Raw genomic sequence first — 23,314 nt, forward strand, 5'->3', positions numbered from 1 at the left:
CCTGACCATAGTGGCAGTGGTTTCAGTTTTTCACCATTGAGGACGATTTTGGCCATGGGTTTGTCATATATGGCCTTTATTATGTTGAGGAAAATTCCCTCTATGCCTACTTTCTGCAGGGTTTTTATCATAAATATGTGTTGAATTTTGTCAAAAGCTTTCTCTGCATCGATTGAGATGATCATATGTTTTTTCTTCTTCAATTTGTAAATATGGTGTATCACATTGATTGATTTGTGTATATTGAAGAATCTTTGTATTCCTGGGATGAGCCCCACTTGATCATGTTGCATGATCCTTTTAATGTGTTGGATTCTGTTTGCTAGTATTTTGTTGAGGATTTTTGAATATATGTTCATCAGTGATATTGGCCTGTAGTCTTCTTTCTTTGTGACATCTTTGTCTGTTTTTGGTTTCAGGGTGATGGTTGCCTTGTAGAACGGGTTTCGGAGTGTTCCTCCCTCTGCTATATTTTGGAAGAGTTTGAGAAGGATACATTTTAGCTCTTCTCTAAATGTTTGATAGAATTTGCCTGTGAAGCCATCTGTTCCTGGGCTTTTGTTTGTTGGAAGATTTTTAATCACAGTTTCAATTTCAGTTCTTTTGATTGGTCTGTTCATATTTTCTATTTCTTCCTGGTTCAGTCTCGGAAAGTTGTGCATTTGGAAGAATTTGTCCATTTCTTCCAGGTTGTCCATTTTATTGTCATAGAGTTGCTTGTAGTAATCTCTCATGATCCTTTGTATCTCTGCAGTGTTATTTGTTACTTCTCCTTTTTCATTTCTAATTCTATTGGTTTGAGTCTTCTCCCTTTTTTTCTTGATGAGTCTGGCTAATGGTTGGTCAACATTCTTTATCTTCTCAAAGAATCAAGTTTTAGTTTTTTGATTTTCCTTCATTTCTTTTTCATTTCTTCCTGATCTGATCTTTATAATCTCTTTCTTTCTGCTAACTTTGGGGTTTCTTTTTGTTCTTCTTTCTCTAATTGCTTTAGGTATAAGGTTAGGCTGTTTATTTACGAGGTTTCTTGTTTCTTAAGGGAAGATTTTATTGCTTTAAACTCCCCTCTTAGAACAGCTGTCACTGTATCACGTAGGTTTTGGATTGTCATGTTTTCATTTGTTTCTAGGTATTTTTTTTATTTCCTCTTTGATTTCTTCAGTGATCTTCTGGTTATTAAGTAGTGTATTGTTTAGCCTCCATGTGTTTGTACTTTTTATAGGTTTTTTCCTGTAATTGATATCTAGTCTCATAGCGTTGTGGTCAGAAAAGATACTTGATATGATTTCAATTTTCTTAAATTTACCAAGGCTTGATTTGTGACCCAAGATATAATCTATCCTTGAGAATGTTCCATGAGGAGTTGAGAACAATTTGTATTCTGTTGTTTTTGGGTGAAATGTCCTATAAATGTCAATTAAGTCCATCTTGTTTAATGTATAATTTAAAGCTTGTGTTTCTTTATTTATTTTCAATTTGGATGATCTGTCCATTTTTGAAAGTGTGATATTAAAGTCCCCTACTATGATTGTGTTACTGTTGATTTCCCCTTTTATGGTTAGTATTTGCTTTACGCATTGAGGTGCTTCTTTGTTGGGTGCATAAATATTTACAATTGTTATATCTTCTTCTTAGATTGATCCATTAATCATTATGTAGTGTCCTTCTTTGTCTCTTGTATTAGTCTTTATTTTAAATTCTATTTTCTCTGTTATGAAAATTGCTACTCCAGCTTTCTTTTGATTTCCGCTTGAATATCTTTTTCCATCCCCTCCCCTCACTTTCAGGCTGTATGTGTCCCGAGGTATGAAGTGATTTTGTTGTAGACAGCATATATATGGGTCTTGTTTTTGCATCCATTCAGCCAGTCTATGTCTTTTGGTTGGAGCATTTAATCCATTTACATTTAAGGTAATTATCGATATGTATGTCCCTATTCCCATTGTTTTCATTGTTTGGGGTTTGTTATTGTAGATCTTTTCCTTCTCTTTTGTTTACTGCCTAGAGAAGTTCCTTTGGCATTTGTTGTAAAGCTGGTTTGGTGTTGATGAATTCTTTTAGCTTTTGCTTGACTGTAAAGGTTTTAATTTCTCCATCAAATCTGAATAAGACCCCTGCTGGGCAGAGTAATCTTGGTTGCAGGTTTTTCTCCTTCATAACTTTGAATATGTCCTGCCACTCCCTATGGGTTGCAGAGTTTCTGCTGAATGATCAGTTGTTAACTTTATGGGGTTTCCCTTGTGTGTTATTTGTTGCTTTTCCCTTGCTGCTTTTAATATTTTTTTCTTTGTTTTTAAGTTTTGATAGTTTGATTAGTATGTGTCTTGGCATGTGTCTCCTTGGATTTATCCTGTATGGGACTCTCTGTGCTTTCTGAGCTTGATTAACTATTTCCTTTCCCATATTAGGGAAGTTTTCAACTATAATCTCTTCAAATATTTTCTCAGTCTCTTTCTTTTTCTCTTCTTCTTCTGGAATCCCTATAATTCGAATGTTGGTGCGTTTAATGTTGTCCCAGAAGTCTCTGAGACTGTCCTCAGCTCTTTTCATTCTTTTTTCTTTATTCTGCTCTGCAGTAGTTATTTCCACTATTTTATCTTCCAGGTCATTTATCCGTTCTTCTGCCTCAGTTATTCTGCTATTAATCCCTTCTAGAGAAGTTTAAATTTCATTTATTGTGTTGTTCATCATTGTTTGTTTCATCTTTAGTTCTTCTAGGTCCTTGTTAAACGTTTCTTGTATTTTCTCCATTGTATGTCCAACATTTTGGATCATCTTTATTATCATTAGTCTGAATTCTTCTTCAGGTAGACTGCCTATTTCCTCTTCTTTTGTTAGGTCTTTTTTTTTTTTTATCTTGTTCTTTCATCTGCTGTGTATTTCTCTGTCTTCTCATTTTGCTTAACTTACTATGTTTCAGGTCTCCTTTTTGCAGGCTGCAGGTTTGTAGTTCCTGTTGTTTTTGGTGTGTGCCCCCATTGGCTAAGGTTGGTTCAGTGGGTTGTGGAAGCTTCCTGGTGGAGGGGACTAGTGCCTGTGTTCTGGTGGAAGAGCCTGGAGATGTCTTTCTGATGGGCAGGTCCATGTCTGGTGGTGTGTTTTGGGGTGTCTGAGGCCTTATTATGATTTTAGGCAGCCTCTCTGTTAATGGGTGGGGCTGCCTCAAGATTGTAACCTAGAAATCCTGTCTAATTTTTCAGACTGCAGGCTTGACCCCTGGATTTCAGACTCAAGACAGTAACTTTACTTTTTGCCTGTTCTGTGAATTTTGGATCTGTCAGTCACCACAATTACATGAACCAATTCCTCTGAAGAAATTGTTCTCTTTCTGTCTCTGTATACATATATCACTGCCCCTGGTTATCTATTTTGTGTGGAAAGAGGAGTATCCTGAAGTAAGAATAAATACAGTTTCATTGGCACTGGAAAAGGGCTTTGCTGGTTGGTCAGATACCTAGAAGAAAAATATGGTGGAAAAGAGATCTGTGAATGTATCTATGTGGGTGAAAACCAAGTACAAGTGTCTTGATATCATATTTTAATGCTCACCAGATTGCATCCATCATTAAGGGACATTAAACCACCAAGTAGGCCAAATGACTCAGCCAACCAAACTCAACTTATTTTTGCTATCAACCACCCCAGTGCTATCCTATTGCACTTATATAACCATGATGGCCATGATGAAGCCTACTATGGGATCAATAAAAGTGTCCCACTCATAAGGCCAAAGTAGTTCCTACAACTGCTGAACATGTAATGCGGTAGTCACAGATAGAAAAGTTGAAACCCATATACAGTACCATCACTTGAGGCAAGTACCAGATTACTGGTGGCAAGTTGACTTACACTGGATGCATTCTATCCTGGAAAGAGCAGGGATCAACTTTAATCCATGTATTGTATGTCTTTCCTGCCTCTAGGGCCTCAGCTAGCCCCAATATCCAAAATTTTAAAGTATTGGAGCCACCTCCACAGCATTTCACAGAATATCACCTTTAACCAAGAGACAAACTGCAACAATAAAAATTGAACTGAACAAGTCAAGAAATATTTTTTTCAAGGATATTGCAACAGAGGAGAGAGGCCAAAGCTTGGTCTGAATTCTATCCTGTTGAAATAAAACACAGGAGTGTTTTGGAATGAGCTAGTGGAAAAGTACTGGAGGGCATTAGGGGGACGGGGCATTGGATTGATCAATGGGATGTATTGAACACATTGAGTTATTCCTGAATTTGCAAACAATTTTCTCTGTGATCAGTCATCTGTGTTTGTTAATTGGAACTCATAGAAGTTAGGATTCTATCTTCCCACAGAGTCTGAGATATAGGGGTCCTGTATTCCTTGATTACTACACTTAAAGAAATGGCTCCAGGTCTTTGAGAAAGACTTTTCTGTGTTATAAAACTGGCAAGAGGCTTTTAAAACATTTACATGACAAAGGAACAGAGAAATAATTTATAATTGCAAGTTTTCTAAAGTAAATCCTTTAAGAAAAGAGAGATCAGGGTCTGGAGACTATCTAAAGTTTAGTCAAGCTGAGAGGAATATTAAGGCTCTCTTCAACACTAATTTATGGCAAAGGAGATTAAGCAGTAGACACTTGAACAAGGTATCCACTGATTCTATCAAATAAACTGACAATATGATAGATCAATGGAATAACCTTTGGACAACACCCTTAAAGTATAGACTTAAAGATAAGATACTGCAAGAATAGGAAAACATCCTCTATGATGTCATGTATACCCTAAATCAATAAACTTTATATGGTGCTGCATCCCAAATAGGTAGAGAATATAGGCTCAGGAACCAAGGCTTAGAAGTAGGAGCAGCCCAGCTTACCATCAGTCCCAGAATTTGTCCCTGCAAATTTAATTCTGTGGGTCCAGAAATTATGCTTCTCAGGAAATGCAACTACAGTGGAGCAGAGCATTACTCACATTCAGTGTTAAGCTATAGCTGCTGCTCTGTCACTTCAGGATTCTCCTGTGAGGAGACCAGGAGGCTCATACTGGCTTCCAGAGCCAATTGTGTGCCTTCCTTCTCAAAATGTAATTTAGCATCAGTAGCTTGAAATTAGGCAAGGTGGAAATTGCAAATACTACAAATCTAAGTTTCACAGTCCTACCCCCAAAGTTGGCTCTTAAACATTTACCAGCATACCACTGACAGTGGGCAAGGAAAGGAGGCTCCATCCCAGCAGGAGTAATTGGCCTTAATTATCAGGAAGAGGTAGATATTTCATTGGAGAAAGCAGTGGTAACTCTTTGAACTCAAAGGATCTTGACCTAGACTGAGGGCCACTACACATATCCTGATCACTTCCATGTGTCAGAGAACTAGTTATTACTCCCACACATTACTAAGTAAAGACTTTGGACTTTGGACATATTCACCACAAAGACTTTTTGGCCCTAGAAAGTAAAAAGGGTTTTTTCTCGTCCAATTTTCCAAAAAACACACCCATTTTCTCCACAGCAGGAAGGGACAGTGGGAAGTGTCACTTCCTTCAGGGGAATATGCTTTCACTCACAGAATGTGCTCTTTCTTTCTTTTTTCCTTTTTTTTTTTTTTGGCATAGACAAATAAATTCTAATAGTTTTCAATATATTTTCTGAAATCTTGTGTCAGTCTGTATTAAAAAAAACTATGTGGGGGAAAATAATTCAACATCTAAATATTCAGGCATATATATTCTCTAATTATTTAAGGCATAGAAGATAAACACATTTCTGCTACACTCTGCATCTCACTCCAGAGTATCTCCACTTGAAGTTGTTGTTCTTAAATTAGGTGAGTAATTACATTACATTTTAGTAGCTACCTTGATAATTTTTCTAAAACAAAGGATGTCTGTTTAAAAAGTAATTGACTTCTTGATCTTCAGACTCAAAATGACCATAATTACCAGTTCACTTACTTTAAAAACCTTTCCTCTTTATGAACATTCCACTGCACACACACTTTTTCCTCTCTAAAATGCATTTTTTTTAATGTGAAAACATCTTGGAGCATATTACAATACTTGCTTTTAACACACTATTTCTTTTATTTCCTCCAGAAACTATTATTATATTGACAAATTGCAAATGATGATATGCCAGAATGGGATACATGAGATTTGTATCAATTTTCTTATCAGATGTATTCCTACATATTTTTTGTTGATCAAATTGCACATTATATGCAGAAAAGTAGTACAAAACCAAGAAATCTCTATATATGTTCAGTGGGTGCCCATTATGTACTGAATTGTCCATATGGACTGAACACAGAAAACATATTTTGAAGCCGTAATCTGTGATGTGACTGTATTTGGAGATAAGGTTATATCTCTCTGTAGAAAGATATAAGGTCAAATAAGGTCATAAGGATGAGGCTCTAATCCAATCTGATTGGTGTCCTTAAAAGAAGAGGAAGAGACATGAGGGTTGCATGTACAGAGAGGAAAAGCCATGTGAGCATATAATAAGAAGGTGGCCACCTACAAGCCAAGGAGAGAGGTCTCAGGAGAAAGCAAAAGTGCCAGCACCTTGATCTTGGACTTCCAGCCTCCAGAACTGTGAGTAAACAAGTTTCTGTAGCTTAAGCCACCCAGTCTGTGATATTTTGTTATGACATAGTTCCTGACAAAGTGGACTTGACTCCGATTATATCAAGGAGGCTTGAAGGGGAGCTGACCTTTAGTTTTTGGTCTAGAATGAAGGCTGAAGAGGCACATTCTGAGCAGAGAGTTTTGTACATGGAGTGTTACAGGTGAAGGCTTTGAAGGCACGTATGTGTGCCCAGATGACAGCCCACCTTAGTGCAACGTGTAGCTTTGTCTTGAAAGGCTAAGTGACTTAAGGGACTGTTACAGCAGCTATAACGTACTGGGTATGTGGGGAGAGGCTTCTGGTTCAGTGCAGTCCTTCAACACACCAGAAGCTACATAGTGGAGAGAAACCCTTAAGAAAGGCAGGGTCTCAATCTTGAAGAATTTTAAAGTCTACTTTCCATAGACCCCCTTCACATGTGCAGAGGGCGATAAGGATTTCCCAAACAGCTCAGGTCTTCTCAAGCCTAAGGTCACTTGTGGCGTGAGTTGGTGGCGGGGTGAGCCACACAGGAATACCAGTTGGGAGGAGGCCTTTCACACTGGACAAAAACATTATAAATGCAATGACTAATGGAGAGCCTTCAATCACCATAGATACTTGTTCAGCACCAGAGAATACATACTAGATAAAATCCTTATAAATAAGGTGAATGGAAAAAATTACTTAACCATAAATCCATATACCATAAATCATACACTGGAGAGTTCACACTGGAGAAAAACCTATGAGTGCAGCAGTTGCAGGAATTTCTTTAACCTGTGTTTCAACTGCAGCCAATAGTATGTGTGACAGAAGCCATCTCAGCTAGACTAGCTGGTAGGTCCTCACAGTGTACATTAGTAATGTCAATATACTTAGAGAATTCAGACCCCTGCCCCCTCCCTTTTCAATTTCTGGAGGAAATCTTGAGCAGTCTGAGTCCATTGGGGGTTCTAGTCTCTCCACTACTCTTTTACTAATAGACTCGATCTATCTATTTTAACTCCTCCTATTCATCCCACTGGTGAGGGAGGGATTCCCACTCTAGGGCTAGGGGGATGATTAAACATATGACACTCAACACTGGACAGATGTGATTGATATAATTACATATATTCACAGTTCAAGGGAGAAGGACTTTGCAGGCCACACAGGAACACACAGGGGTTGCATTTGCTAACAGAGTGGACAGCCAGGGACTGTGAGAGACAGGCTTTGTTGTATCAAGAGGATGAGGTGACTTCTTGTTCCCATGGAAGGATGGGATTAAGCTGTTGGAATAACTCTGCAGGTCAGCAGGGAACTGAAACTTGTTACTCAGGGATAGGCAGGTACTATGCATAATCCCCTTGGTAACAAGGGTTGTTTGGGTAGGAAATGGGGGCAGAGTGAGGAGGGGAATTTGTCATTAGCCCACTCAAGGCCCTCTTGGTTTCATCAGATGTCAAGGCAACACATAATATTGGGCCTTGATTTTAGGTCTTACTCCACATCATCTTTAGCCAAAAGGGCCTGTACTTGGTTCTGCTTGCAACTTGCAGGGAAGGTTCACCTTTTTCGTGGACATTGTTGGTCTCAGATAATGCTCATTATGGATTTTTCTGGCTCAAACATCACTCAACTGGAGAATAATCTGCTTCACATTGCTCTGGTAACTATGACCATAAAAGACTTACTTAAAAAAATAAAAAATAGACTTTATTTTTTAGAACAGTTTTAGGTTTACATGAAATTGAGTGGAATTTACAGAGAGTTCCCATATAACATTCCCCCGGGCCTAAGACCGATGCCCAGTCCGCTGCCTGTTAGGGACCGGGCTGCAGAACAGGAGGTGAGTGGTGGGCAAGCGAGTGAAGCTACATCTGCTGCTCCACTTCACTCCCAATCGCTCGCATTACCACCCGAACCATCCCCCCCATCATTCACATTACTACCTGAACCATCTTGCCCCCTCAGTCCGTGAAAAAATTGTCTTCCATGAAACTGGTCCCTGGTGTCAAAAATGTTGGTGACCGATGCCATATACCACTTCTCTCCTCTGATCAGTTTCTCCACTAACATCTGGCATTAGTGTAGAACATTTGTTAAAACTGATGAACCAAAACTGAATTATTATTATTACCTAAAGTCTATAATTTACATTAGGGTTCTTTGTGTTTTACAGTTCTATGGGTTTTAATAAATTCATAATGTCATATAACCATCTTTAGAGTAACATACAGAAAATCCTCTGGGCTCCACTTTTTAACCTCTTTACCATCACATCAAACTTCTGGAAACCACTGATCTTTTTAGTATCTCTATAATTTTTAGAATGTAATGTAGTTGGATTTATACACTTATGTAGCCTTTTAAGACTGGCTTCTTAACTAAGTAATATGCAGTTAAGGTTCCTCTGAATAACATCCCATTGCATGGATGTATGTACCACAGTTTGTTTATTCACTTTCCTTTTGAAGAGCATCTTGATGCAAACAGTTTTTGGTAATTATTAATAAAATTGCTGTAAAAAAAACTTTTAATAATGTGATGGGTGAAAAATAACATATCATCATCACTTTATTTGCATCCTTTCCCATTTATTTTATTTGCAAGTGAGAGTTAACAGTTTTTCATGTTACTTAGCTATTATGTTTTCTTCTTTCAACTGCCTATAGCTGCTTTTGGTCGTTTAAAAAAATTATGTCTATAGCTAGTTGTTATTGAATGTTTACAATGTAAGATGGACATTGTATGTCACCTTTATCCCTATATTTACTTCCTAGATTCTGTTATCTAAGGAATTTTGCAAGTGAGGAAATGAAAGCAATGAAAACATGGAATTTTCTCATATCACAGAGATAGTGAATATGGGAGATAGCTTGAACTCAGACTCTAATTTCAAAACTTATGTCCCTAACTACTCTTCCATATCTTCTTTATTGATCAACTCATCTTCTATCAATATGTATTTATTATATTATTAACCTCATCTCTCAAATATATGTTCATCTATCCCATGACTTTTCATTCTACGTGTTGAAGACATCAAACTTACACCACCATCCCTGACATCATCTCTGATCTACTGAATGCTCCGTATTTCCAGTTGGAAGTATAATAGACACCTAAAATTTAAATTATTCCCTTCCCCTGAAACTTTCTCCTCCAAATCACCCCCATTTTAATAATGACACCATCATTTATCAATTCTAAAGATTCTAAAGTTTAAAAAAGCCACAATTGTCATCTTTTATTGGTGTCTTTCACTCTCTAGATTACATTCATCAGCAACTCTATTGATACTAGTTCCAAAATATTTTCCAATATAGTAATTTCTGATCATTTCTACTTCTCACATACAAATTCAATTCATCATCATCCCTTTCCTGGCCAACTGCCATAGTGTCCTAATTGTTTTCATATTTTTAATTTTTTAAAAAATTATTTATTGGGCTTCCCTGGTGGCGCAGTGGTTGAGAGTCCGCCTGCCGATGCAGGGGACACGGGTTCGTGCCCCGGTCTGGGAAGATCCCACATGCCACACGGGGCTGCTGGGCCCGTGAGCCGTGGCCACTGGACCTGCGTGTCCGGAGCCTGTGCTCCGCAACGTGAGAGGCCACAACAGTGAGAGGCCCGCGTACCGCAAAAAAAATATATATATATATATATTTATTTATTTTTGGCTGGGTTGGGTCGTCATTGCTGTGTGCGGGCTTTCTCTAGTTGCGGTGAGTTGGGGGCTACTCTTTGTTGCGGTGTGCAGGCTTCTCACTGCGGTGGCTCTTGCTGCAAAGCATGGGCTCTAGGTGCACAGGCTTCAGTATTTGTGCCACACGGGCTCAGTAGTTGTGGCTCGTGGGCTCTAGAGCGCAGGCTCAGTAGTTGTGGCGCATGGGTTTAGTTGCTCTGCAGCATGTGGGATCTTCCCAGACCAGGGCTTGAACCCATGTCCCCTGCATTGGCAGGCAGATTCTTAACCACTGCACCACTAGGGAAGTCCACATTTTTAATTTTTGAGATGTAATATATATAAACTTAAAAATATGAAGTGTATATCTATATGAATTGTGTACATATTAAGGATTTAGATAAAGAAAACTTTCAGTGTTTCTGAAGTCTCCTTCATTTCACTTCCCAGACAATAGTGTTCCTCTCACAAATGTGCCCATTATTCTAACTTCAGACACCATAGATGAGTTTTCACTGCTCTTAAACTTTAGAATGGAATCATAAAGTTTGTGCTGTTTTCTACCTAGTTAACTTAAATTAACATGTTGAGATTCATTTATCCATATTTTACATGTAGCAATTGTTCTTTTAAAAATTATTTTGTAGTATTAAATTGCATGACTATAGCACAATTTATCAATTTTAGCATTGACAATTCAGATCATTTCTGGCTATTAAGAAGATGTAGCAACTAACATTGTTATACATGTGTCACGATGGCCGTATGCATACATTTCTCTTGGTCGTTTGCCGAGAAGTGAAATTTGAGGGTATTGGGTAAACATATGTTGAGCTTCAATAAATACTAAAAAACACCAATTATACCTCCATCAGAAATGTATACACATTCCTCACCATCTATTGGTTTTGTTGTTTTGTTGGCCATTTTGCACTTTAGAAATTGGGGTAGGAGGGCATTAGTAGGCCATGTGGTTTTTATTTGCACTTCCCAGAAGACTGAATTGATTGAGCACTGTTTCATATGTTTATTGGTTAATCAGGCATCTTCTGAAGTTCCTGTTCAAGTATTTTACACACGTTTGTAAAGATGTTCTTTGACTTTTCTTTATGATTAATAGGAAGTCTTTATAAATTTGGGTACAAGCCTTTTATCAGATATATGTATTGAGAATATCTTCTATGATTTTCTTTTCCATTATTTTAAGCATACCCTTCCAATATTTTAATCATAATTTTCATAAACTGAAGTTCTTAACTTTATTAAAGTTTAACCCATTGTTAACATCCTTTTTTAGAGAAATATTTGCTTAACACACTGTCTGGAAGATATCCACATGTTTTCTACTACAAACCTTATTATTTTATTGTTCACATTAAAGTCGATTATCTATTGTAAATTAATTTTTGTCTATATTGAAATAGAGAATTAAAATTCATTTTTCCCCTATAGCTATTCAATTTCCCTAGAACCATTAAAAGAGCATGCTTTTCCCAGTAAATTTTGGTGACATCTTTGTCTAAAATATGGTGATCTTTGGAAGTGGATCCATTTCTTTATGCTCTATTCTCTTTCAGTGGTCTATTTGCTTGTTCTTTTAACAAGGCCAAATTGTGCTAATTAATTAATGTAGTTTTGTTGTATGTTTGATACCTGGAAGTTCAATTCCTACAACCTTTTTTCTTCATATGTAGGACTGTTGTGACTATACTAGTTACTTTGCATTTTATTATGAGTTTTAGAAACTGGTTGTCAACTTTTCACCCCCGCACACCACCAAAAAAGAAATCCCATGCTGTGATTTGGAGTCTGATTTCACTGAATCATTAGGCTAATGGATTAAATTGGTATTTTACAAATATTGGCTTCTAATCCAAGAAAATGCATATGACTCCAGTTATTTGTCTCCTTTAGTTTCAGCAATGTTTTATAGTTTTAGAGTAAGAATCTTGCACATCTTTTGTTAGATTTATTACTAGATGATTGAGATATCTTTATATTATATTAATAATAGTGCTTATTTTTCTTTTAAAAATTATTTTTTGCCATTATATATGAAAACAATCGGTACTTGCATATTGACTTTATATTTGGCAACATTGCTAAATTTAATTCCAAAAGTTACTTGATTATTGTGAATATTTTCACGTATGCAATCATGTGATTTGTAAAAAAATAGTAGCTTCATTTCTTCTCTCAATTATATTTATATATTTTACTTCCTTATCTTTCTCCTTGAACTGGTTAAAACCTCCATTAAAGTGTTGAATAGAAATCCTGATAGTGAACATATTTGCCATGTTCCAGAATTCAGAGAAAAAATATATAATATTACATCAGTATAAGTGATGTTATTATTTCTTCCTTAAAAGTTAGGAAAGTTGTGAAGCCATAACATCCTGGACTTTTCTTTGTAGAATTATTTTAATTATAAATTTAATTTCTTTAAAAGTTATAGGATGAGAGAGATTTTCCATTTTTTCTTTGTCAGTTTTTGTCAATTCTGTGTTTATTGTCACAAAATTTGCCATTTTATCTATTTTTCAAATATATTACATATATGTTTTGCTCATTACAATCTTCTTATTATCTTTAAGATCTGTATTCTTGTCTCATTTTTCATTCCAGGAACTGATAATTAGGTTTTCTCTTTTTGTATTAAACAATATTTTTGGAACTTAGTAATTTTATTAATATTTTCAAATAATTAGCTTTGCCTTTGTGACGATCTCTATTGTATATCTGGTTTCTCTTTTATTGCTACATACAATTACTTTAAGATTTACTTTCTATTTCTTTCTTTGAATGTATTTAGGTCTTCATTTTTTGGATTCTTTACATAGAAGATAAATCATTGATCTCAACTTTTTCTTTTTCTTTTTCTTTTTTTTTTTTTGCGGTATGCAGGCCTCTCACTGTTGTGGCCTCTCCCGTTGTGAAGCACAGGCTCTGGACATGCTGGCTCAGCGGCCATGGCTCATGGGCCTAGCCACTCTGCGGCATGTGAGATCTTCCTGGACTGGGGCACGAACACATGTCCCCTGCATCGGCAGGTGGACTCTCAACCATTGCACCACGAGGGAAGCCCTCTCTTTTTAATATATTCTAAATTTCCCTTTAGGCACCATTTTAACTCAAATTTGAAAATTTAGTTTGGAATATTTTTTGATATCCATTGTGCTAGTTTACATAGATTCATAGGTTATTTAGAAGTGTGTTGTTGATATTCAGTTACATGGAATTTTTCTGGCTTCCTTTCTATTATTCATTTATAGCTTAATTCCATTGTGTTCAGAGAGCATATGTTGTATGACTTAAACTCTGTGGAATTGATTAAGGAATTGATTTATATTTCCATGTGTATTTGTAAAGAATGTATATTCACACATTCAGTTAGCAGCTATAGTAAGAGATGTAGGTGTAGATGTAGATATAGATATAGATATAGGTAAATATAGATTTACATAGAGAGATAAATTTGGTTAATGTATCTTCCAAATCATCAGTAATTATACGTATTTTATTTACCTGTTCTATCATTTACTGAATAAGATTTTAAATTCTCCAGCTAAGATTGTGGGGTTGTCTATTTATCCTTTTAATTTTGTCACTATTTTTGTTTTATATATTTTAATGATATTAGGTACATATATATTACCTATGATATTAGGTGCATACAAATTTAGATTTGTTATGTCTTTCTGTTGAAGAATGCCTTTATTATTAAACATTCCTCTTTAACTTTTTATTTTCAAAATATGTGTTTTCTGATATAAAAATATCCTTATCCCTAAACCTTCTTTGTCTGATTGTAATACATCCAGCCAAGATTTCTATCCAATAACATTTAGAGTACATTTTTTCCACTCTTTTCTTTCAACTTAATTTACTTTTTGTATATAAAGTGGTTAAATATTTACTGAATATGATAATATTTGCCTTTGAATTAAAGTGTTCAGAAAATTTAGTTTTTTAAATGTTTTATTTTAAAGCAGTTTTAAATTTACCAAACAATTGCCAAGCTAGTATGGAGAGTTGCCATATACTCCGCATACAGTTTCCCCTATTTCTAATATCTTACATTAGAATGATGAATTTGTTACAATTAATGAACAAATATTGGTATTCTATTATTAACTAAAGTCCATATTTTATGCAATTTTTAAGTTTTTAACCTAAAGTCCTTTTTCTTTTCCATGATCCCATCCAGAATACTGCAGTAGTCATGTTTCCTTAGGCTTCTCTTCCTTGTGCCAGTTTCTCAGGTTTTCCTTATTTTTATGATCTTGACAGCTTTGAGGAGTACTGACTGGTTAGATATTTTGTAGAATGTCTCACAGTTGAGATTTGTCTTTCTCATGAACACACTAGGGTTATTTTTTGGAGGAGGATCATAGAGGTAAAATGTCATTCTATCAAGAGAACATACTACCAACATAACTTATCATCCTTGATGTTAACCTTGATCACCTGACCAAGGTAGTGTTTGTTGGGTTTCCACACTGTAAAGTTACTCTCCCTCCCTTTCCATACTGTACCCTCTGAAAGGAAGTCATTACACACAACCCATACTTTAGGAGTAGAAATATGTTCTCCAGCTCCTTGAGGGTGAAGTAGCTACATAAATTATTTGGAGTTGTTATAAGTTGGAGATTTGTTTATTGTCTTCCTTTATTTATTCATTTATTTCTATCGGTACGGTCTCATGAATATTTCCTTTATACTTCATTTGTTTTATACTTCATTTGCTCACTTTGTTCCAGCTTTGGCCATTAGGTGCTCCTTAAGGCAGCTACGTATCCCTTTGACATATCTCCATAATTGTGAAAATATGTCTAAGTCCATCTTGTATATTCCCTGCCATGGTTCTAGAATCAGTCATTTCTCCAAGGAGGTCAATTTACTTTTGTAAATACGTGTAAGTTACCATCTTGTCCCTTGTTTTGTTTTTTTCCCACTTGTTCTATGAGCATTACTCCTTCATTTTTTTCTTTTCTTAGAAAAATCCAATATTTTTAATACTGCATTTATCCTCCTATACTAGCTTTTAAATTACACACCCTTGTGTATTTTTATCACTGGTAATTAACATTTCAATATGCCCCTCGACTTATTGGTGCCTACCTAAAGCAATGTCTTTTCCCTTTCTTAAGAAATGCAAAAACCTTATAATAGTTTGACTCAACTAACTCTATCTCACCTTTTGCACTATTCATGTGTTATAAACTTTCTTCTATACATGTCATAAATCCTACAAGTTTTTAACAGCCAATATTCTTTATTATCATCTGTACATTTAACCTTTCTATTGCTCTTTTTTCCTTCACTCAATTCTATCTTTCCAGCTGGGATAATTTTCCTTCTGCCTGAAGAACTTCCTTAAAATTCATTGTAGTGCTAGTATCTCAGCTTTTGTTTGTCTGAAAATGTTTTTATTTTGTCTGTATATGTGAAAGATACTTTTACTGGGTATAGAATTTTATGCAGAAAATTTTTTATTCTAGAACTTTAGAGATGTACTTTCATTGTTTTGGCTTTGTAGTTTATATTGAAACATCAGCCACCAGTATTTTTGTTGCTTTGAGGATAAAGTGTTTTTTTTCCCCCTGCTGCTTTAAAGAATTTTTTCTTTGTCTTTGTTTTCAGCAGCTTCATTATGATGTTCCTATATGTGGTTTTCTTTGTTTTTTTTTTTTTTTTTTTTTTTTTTTCTCTTATGGAGTGCTGAATTTCTTGAATCTGTGGGTTGAAGTCTTTCATTAGTTTTGGGACAATTCTCAATCTTTATCTCTTCAAATATTTTTCTGCCCCATTTTCTCTTTCCCCTCCCCTTCTGAGATTCCAGTTACATGTGTGTGATTGTTAACTTTTTTTTTTAATTGTATTTATTTATTTATATTTATTTTTGGCTGTGTTGGGTCTTCATCTCTGTGTGAGGGCTTTCTCCAGTTGTGGCAAGCGGGGGCCACTCTTCATTGTGGTGCATGGGCCTGTCACTATTGCAGCCTCTCTTGTTGTGGAGCACAGGCTCCAGACACACCGGCTCAGTAGTTGTGGCTCACGGGCCCAGTTGTTCCACGGCATGTGGGATCTTCCCAGACCAGGACTCGAACCCATGTTCCCTGCATTGGCAGGCAGACTCTCAAGTACTGCACCACCAGGGAAGCCCTGCGCGATTGTTAACTTTATGTGTCAACTTGACAGGACTAAAGGATGTCCAGTTATATAGTAAACATTATTTTTGAGTGTGTATTGAGGATGTCTCTTGAAGAGATTAGCGTTTGAATTGGTAGACTGAGTAAAGATTTCCCTCACCCATTATGTTGAGGGACTAAATAGACAAGAAGGCAGAAGACAGAGTAATTTTTTCTCTCTGCTTAGCTCAGATATTCTTCTGCTGCATATATATCCTGAATCATCTATCTAAGTAATCTATTTACTTGTAAATTTTCTTCTGTAGTCTTACTTCATTTCTTTATCAGGTTTATTATTAGAATTATGACATTTTAACAATACAACTTCAACAACTCTCTGAGTAGTTCTATGCTTTGTAATAAATTATATTCAACAATGAAAATAATAGCTAATATGTAATATACATATATAGAGAGATATAGATATAGACAATGACATAGATATCAATGTAGATATAGATATATCTCATCTATTGGTTCTATTTTGCTAATTGTTATGATGTGTTTTAGATCTTTTGACTATTTCTCACATGTCTCCTATGATCTTGTTTGTTTCCATATTTTGTTCTCTCTGTGTTATAGTATGGAAAATTTCAATTGATCTGGTTTTTAATTCATGAATCCTACAGTCTGCTATTAAACTCATCTAATAATTTCTTAATCAATCATTGTATTTTTCATGTCTAGAATTCCCATTTCCTTTATTACTATAGATTTTAGTTCTCTTCTGAACGTCTCCACATTTTTATACCTATATTTTTCTATCTTTTCCTATATTCTATTTAACATATTAATTACATTATTTTAAAATCTTACCCTGCTAACTCCAATCTCTGGATTACTTGTTCTGCTTATATTCTTTTTTTTCCTCCTAACTATTGGTTGAATGGATCTTCTTCTTCATGTCTAGTCATTTTTGATGTATATCAGAAATTGTCCATAAAAGATTCATATTGGTTCCTAAGGATATCTTTTATGCAAAGATTGGTAGAATGAATGAAGGACTGACTGTCTCTATCCAATCAGACATTTAGCTTTGTTGGGACTGGATTACAGTTTTATTAAGAACGAGTTTATTTCTGATTCATCCCTGCTCACATATGGGCTACCCAATATGGTATTGAAGTCCATCAGATCCCTGTCTCTTTGGGGAAATTCTTCACTTAGAAATTTTGAATATAGCTCTTTAAACCTTATTTTTCACAGCTTAAAAAATCTCACAAATATCTTATAGGAAATTTTTTTAAATAAGTATTTTTCTTAAGTGAGTGACCTAGAGTATTTTTAAATTTTTTAAATTAAGTTAAAAATTTTTTTCTTGATCTAATATATAATGTGATGATAAAATGACATATCTGTTTAACATTTCTTTTTTAAAATTTTTCTATTGGAGTATAGTTGATTTGTGTTAGTTTCAAGTGTACAGCAAAGTGAATCAGTTATACATATATACATATATCCACTCTTTTTTAGATTCTTTTCCCATTTATGTCATTACAGAGTATTGAGTAGAGAGATCCCTGTGTAATACAGTAGGTCCTTATTAGTTATCTGTTTTATATATAGTAGTGTGAATATGTCAATCCCAATCTCCCAGTTTATCCCACCCTTTCCTCCCTGGTAACCAGAAATTTGTTTTCTACATCTGTGATTCTTTCTGTTTTTTAAATAAGTTCATTTGTAACATTTTTTTGATTCCACATATAAGCAATATCATATATTTGTCTTTCTCTGTCTGACTGACTTCACTCAGTATGACAATCTCTAGGTCCATCCATGTTGCTGCAAATAGCATTATTTTGTTCTTTTTTATGGTTGGGTAACATTCCATTCTATATATGTACTACATCTTCTTTATCCATTTATTTGTAGATGGATTTTTAGGTTACTTCCATGTCTTGGCTATTGTAAATAGTGCTGCAATGAACATTAGGGTGCAAGTATCTTTTTGAATTAGAGTTTTCTCCAGATACATGGTCAGCAGTGGGATTGCTGTATCATATGATTTTTTAAAAATTGGGTGATAATTGCTTTACAATGTTATGTTAGTTTGACATAAATCAAAGAAAGATCTTTTTTGACAGACCTCCTAGAGTAATGAAAATAAATACAAAAATAAACAAATGGACCTAGTCATATGGTAATTCTCTATTTAGTTTTTTAAGGAACCTCCATACAGTTCTCCATAGTGGTTGTACCAATTTTCATTCCCACCAACAGTGTAAGCGGGTTCTCTTTTCTCCATACCCTCTCCAGCATGCATTGTTTGTAGATTTTGATGATGGCCATTCTGATCAGTGTGAGGTGATACCTCATTGTAGTTTTGATTTGCATTTCTCTAATAATTAGTGATGTTGAGCATCTTTTCATGTGCTTTTTAACCATTTGTATGTCTTTCTTGGACAAATGTCTACTTAGATCTTCCCATTTTTTCATTGGGTTGTTTGTTTATTTTGGTTGAGTTGCATGAGCTGTTTGTATGTTTTGGAAATTAAACCCCGGTCGGTTGCTTAGTTTGCAAATATTTCCTCCCATTCCGTGGGTTGTCTTTTCATTTTGTTTATAGTTTCCTTTGTTGTACAAAAGGCTTTAAGTTTAATTTGGTCCCATTTATTTATTTTTGCTTTTATTTTCATTACTCTAAGGGGGTGGATCAAAAAATATCTTCCTACAACTTATGTTAGAGAGTGTTCTGCTTATGTTTTCCTCTAAGAGTTTTATAGTATCCAGTCTTACATTTAGGTCTTTAAACCATTTTGAGTTGATTTTTGTGTATGGTGTTAGGGAGTGTTCTAATTTCATTCTTTTACATGTAGCTGTCCAGTTCTCCCAGCACCATTTATTGAGGAGACTGTCTTTTCTCCATTGTATATTCTTGCCTCCTTTGTCATAGATTAGTTGACCATAGGTGCATGTGTTTATCTCTGGACTTTCTATGCTGTTCCATTGATCTATATTTCTGTTCTTGTGCCAGTACCAAACTGTCTTGATTACTGTAGATATTGTAGTATAGGCTTACATCAGGGAGACTGATTCTTCCAGCTCCATTTCTTTTTTCTCAAGATTGCTTTGCTATTTGGGGCCTTTTGTGTTTCCATACAAATAGTAAAATTTTTGTCTTTTTAACTTGTCTAATATTTAGTTACCTTTGAGTTTAAGGTAAAAAGCTATGTAAGGCAGTGGAAGGCTTTTGTAATAATCTTGAATTATCTATTGATTAATCAATTTAATAGTAATTATTATTTCCTTCAGTACCTATCTAAGGAATCTATTTACTTGTGAATTTTGTACTATAGTCTTATTTTGTTTCATTATTGGGTTTAGTATTAGAATTGATTATTTAACAGTATAAGTTCAACAACTCTCTGAGTAGTCTATGCTTTGTAATATACAAAACAATAAAAACATCTAATATTTAATAAATGCACACTATTTGTGGCACAATTCTAAATACCTATATTAACTCATTTAATTATATCCATAACTCTATGAAGTCAGCATAGAGTTATATTATTTTTGTTTTGCAGATAACAAAACTGAGGCTCAGAGGGTTTGATTGTCCAAAATTACATGACTGCACCTGGTACATGTGCTTTTCACACTTAGGCATTATGGTTTCATTGGCTTTGTTTTTAACCATGATGTTTTACTGTAAAGGAGTTATCTGTACTCTGAAAACTTGAGACAATTTAACACCAGGTTCCTTATCTTGTCTTAAAATTTTGATAACAATTAACATTTTACTTGCAGCCTGTATCATTAGAAAAGATAGACTTTGAATGTGGAAATATTTGAAAAAGGAATTGAGACTTCAAAAACCAAACCAAGATACCACTGCACACTTTTTAAAATGTCCAAAAGCCAAAACACTGATAACACCAAATGTTGGCAAGGACATGGAACAACAGGAACTTTTATTTACTGTTGGTGAGAATGCAAGGTGGTATAGCCACTTTGGATGCAGGTTGGGCAGTTTCTTACAAAATAAACATTCTCTTAACTTAATGATTTAACTATTACACTCTTTGGTATTCACCCAAGTGAGCTGAAAATTTATTTCCACACAGAAATCTGCACACAGGTGTTTAAATAAGCTTAATTCATAATTGCCAAAATTTGGAAGCAACCAAGCTTCCCTTCAGTGGGTGAAGGTAATATATCTGGACAATGTTATATTATTCAGTGATAAAAAGACATGAGCTGTCAAGACATGAAAATATGTGGAAGAATCTTAAATTCATATTACTAAGTCAAAGAAGCCAATCTGAAAAGACTATATACTATATGATTCAACTATATGACATTTTGGAAAAGACAAAACTATGGAGGTAGTAAAAGATCAATGGTTTCCAGAAGTTAACTGTGAGAGAAGGATGGATAGGCAGAGCACAGAAGATTTTTAGGTCAGTGTAACTATTCCATATGATACTATAATGGTGGGTATATGTCATTATATATTTGTTAAAACCCATAGAATGTACAATACCAAAGAGGACTCCTAATATGAACTATGGACTTTGGGTGATAAGGATAGGTCAATGTATGTTCATCAGTTGTAACAAATGCACCACTATGGTGGAGGATCTTGATGGTCAGCTGTAGGGGTTGTGCATATGAGGTCCTAGAAACATATAGGAACTCTCTAGTACTTTTTTCTATGAATGTAAAAATGCTCTAAAAATAAAGTTTATTAAAAAACTGATGGGGGCTTCCCTGGTGACGCAGTGGTTGAGAGCCCACCTGCCAATACAGGGGACACGGGTTCGTGCCTCAGTCCGGGAAGATCCCACATGCCGCAGAGTGGCTGGGCCCATGAGCCATGGCTGCTGAGCCTGCACGTCTGGAGCCTGTGCTCCGCAACGGGAGAGGCCACAACAGTGAGAGGCCTGCGTAAAATGTTAATATAGTATGAGAAGACTAACAATTTTTCCTGAAGAATTATGGATAGCAAGAGCCATTAATATTTGAAAATATCATCAATGAATATAAGAATTCCTTGATAAAATTTTTCTACCTGTCATTATAAGCAGAAAAGCATAGACCTTTTAAACCCTAGATAGTTATCTAACTATGACATTTATTTTTTAATGTAGTGTTCTGATTACTAACAGTAGTTTTAATTATAGTGTCAACAAAAATGCAGAGAGACGCCACCTGGAACCACAGTTAATTTCTGCCAAAAAACTGTCTTTAATTTTACAAACTAATGATTTAGGAGAAGGGATATTAACTCATGTGAAACAACACAGTGGGTTGAATAGCAGGCCATTCATATTTCCTTGGCAAAACAAGGCAGGTTTTATAATCTTAAAAGTCATTTGAATGTACTCAGTGAAAGTCAAATTACTTTAAATGGTCTGTATTAGCTTTCAGCTATGTCCTCTATTTCCAGATAGTTTGAACTATCTTTGAAGAAATGTCTTTGTTCAATAAAACTAAGTCCATACTAATGTCAATTACCCTTTCTTACATAAAGTACTATCTTTTGATAAAATTCTAGAAAATGAATAGCATCATCCATTATTTTAATATCTATGAGTGTGTCTGTGTAAACATTTAATAAAAGCATTTATATAGCTTACACCTAAAGTCCAAAAGAAGAAAGATAATTACTAAAACAAGTATAAACCCTATCTGTCTATATGTGAGTGATTGCCTTCAGGTAGCCAGAAACATAATATGTATAGTTAAATGTATAAAAAAGTTAGAGATAATATTTAGGCAGCATTAAATAAATATTCTTCTATGTATATGTTTTGTATATTGGCTAAATAATCCTCAAGTATTTTACTCAACCTAGAATACCCTTTATCATTTTAAATACACTAAAATTCCTCATATCTTCTATATTTGCCTTTTGGTCAAAACATGAATCTGTGATGTCTTTTTCTTCTAGCAAAAGATTTGACTTGGAATCAAACAGACTGGATTTTTAATCCTATCTCTATCGTTTACTATTGGAATGACCCTGAGCAAGTTAATTTCTATGTACCTCAGTTTTATCTTCTTGAAAAAGGGATTATAATACCTCACTCATTGTTAGATAAAAAGATTAACATAAGTGTATGCAAAGTCCCTATCACCAGTCCTAGCACAATGCAGGTAACATGATTAATATTACTAACATAGCTAATAGTAATTTGATCCCTAAAAACAGTTATATTTATAGAAATATTGTTATACTTTTATATAAAGCTGTTACCATTTCTGCTCTAAAATATGCAGAGACAAATAAAAATAAGTTACTTTTTTGCAATAATTAATTTAAGGAACAATGTAATTCACTGGCATGTCATAATGGTTTGGTAGAGTTTTGCCTATTAAACTTTATGTATTTTTTATGTAATTCTTTATCCACTAATTTCTCATATTAGCCAATAACTGACACCAAATGAAAAGGTCATCTCTCTTGAGAATTTATAATATTCCAAGTGGGAACTTGAAAGTGACCCAACTCTAATTTTGTCAAGATAATCTCTTTACTAAAATCTTACATCTCATTTCCTAAAGGTGTTATAAAACAACATGCTTTCTTTGGTGGAGGGGGATATAAAAATGTTCTATTTTTAAAACTATTATAAAATTATAGCTATCTCTTACACTCACCCACATGCATGTTTGTGCACACACCTACACACCTACATACACACCATACACAAGTTTGCCAAATTTAATAACAATTACACCTATAATTTACAATGCTGAGAAAAAATGTTCATTTCAAAGGGATTCTTCCTCCCATATCTCAAAAAAAATGCATCAAAAGGCATCAGATTTTTTAGTTTTCATAATTTAATCTGGGGAAGATATAAAAGTAAGCTGTTGTGTTTTTATTAGAATAACAATTTAGTGGTTATGATTGCAACCTT

This window comes from Orcinus orca, chromosome 17 (genome assembly GCF_937001465.1).
Source record: "Orcinus orca chromosome 17, mOrcOrc1.1, whole genome shotgun sequence".
Classification (NCBI taxonomy): domain Eukaryota; kingdom Metazoa; phylum Chordata; class Mammalia; order Artiodactyla; family Delphinidae; genus Orcinus; species Orcinus orca.